We start from the raw sequence: 1,839 nt of genomic DNA on the forward strand, positions 1-1,839 counted from the left end.
AACCCCTTGGTACAGTATTTTCACAATTAAAAAAACTTCAAAAAATGTTTATCACTTATTATAATTCAAATACCAAGCAAGAGTAATTTTAAATAATCATTAGAGTTATCATTTTATCACTATCATAAAACAGAATAAAAGATAAGTCCCAATTATTACCTACCTATCATTATACTTAATTCCTAATCATTACCTAAATATCGTAAACAATCTAAATAGTCATGTCTTTAACATAGACATAAATATTCTACACTTTTTACTTAAAAATTTCCAAGGACATATATTCATGTTTCTAAGAAATGATCACAGCAGTTAAAAAATGCTTTTGTGAAATTAATGTGAGACATGTTGTTGCTGTTGTTGTTTACAAGTCCTGGGCATTGTCCCTAAGCTTTTTTTGTGCTCAAGGACAGCACTGCACAACTTGAAGCACAGGGCTAATTTCTGTTTTTGAATGGTTAATTGGAGAATAAGAATCTAACATGTACTTTTCTGTTTGGGCTAGATGTGAAAACAATTGTTAGATCTCAGCCACCAGAGGAGCTAGAATTATAGGCGTGAGTTACCGGTAATTGGTTTGAGGATTTTTTTAAATTTTAATTACGTTTTAAGATGTTTGTTTCACTATAATGCACAGAATTCTATATATAAATTTATATATATATATATATATATATGACGACAAATTCCTTCTAAAAATGTATGACTTTCTACATATAAAATTTATACACACACGTATATATTTCTGAATATATGCACTCCCTCTAAAACTTTTATGCTACTATTTTTACCCTTTTCATTTCAAAGATATAGACTATTTTTCCAAATGTTTCCTAGAGTAAAATGACTAATATTTCAATAGAAAGTAGAATATATTATTTTCAAAGTAATTTTAGATATACACATGATGTAGTAGTAATATTTATAGTATATTACTTGAAAAAATTCTGTTCAAACACTTAAATATTTGTGTGTAATGACAGGGAGAGGGGAAGTTAATTCATACTGGTTAGAAATGGGCAATGCTTCAAAAATCTGTTCAATAATTTGTTATAATCACATAATCAAGCTACCTTTTATGGTTTAGGTTTTTTTCTTTATTCAAAAATTTAACACGGATGCATGCACAGTCGTAATATTAAATTATTAAAATACAAATAATACAAAATCATAGACCAGACTTTCAATAATTAGCACTTATGATGCTAATAATATTTTGTTGAAGATGATGATGACCAGAGTGACCTTGATAATGGCAATGTTATGATTGAAAAAGAAAAATTTTTAGACATCTTTGAATTTAGATTTCCCACATTGAATAGATAATAATAAACAGTGTTGGATTACATACAATAAGAATAACAAGAGGAGAGTTTCAATATCAAGAAATAATAATCAGATAATCAGGTGAGACAGTAAATCCCTAATGTTGTTCTTGCAGTCTCTCTAATGTATACTCACTTTTCTTGGTGGTATTGTTTTCTTATAAATAAAATCATTTATTTTCACATGTTTATTATCCCACATAGATAAAATATAATAAGATGTGTGCTTTGTTATCAAATGATCTTGTTTGTTCTAGTCTTGGGAACTTAGGAGAAAACCTTTCACCACCCACATAGCCTGTAGCTTAGTTATATATCCCTAGAAGGTAACAACACAAGCATCAAGCATGCTTCACTCATTAGGCAGAAATCCTTAGTCAGTTTTAGTTTCTATCCAGTTCACTGAAGAAAATCTATGTATAAATTTATGAAGAACACTTGGCAGCACATAAAGCAATAGGAAAATTTTGATGGACTAAGATTAGTTTTCAACTTAGTGTCATTAGTTCAAGTA

The sequence above is a fragment of the Dipodomys merriami genome, unplaced genomic scaffold (assembly GCF_024711535.1).
Source record: "Dipodomys merriami isolate MVZ:Mamm:240054 unplaced genomic scaffold, mDipMer1.0.p SCAF_164, whole genome shotgun sequence".
NCBI lineage: Eukaryota > Metazoa > Chordata > Mammalia > Rodentia > Heteromyidae > Dipodomys > Dipodomys merriami.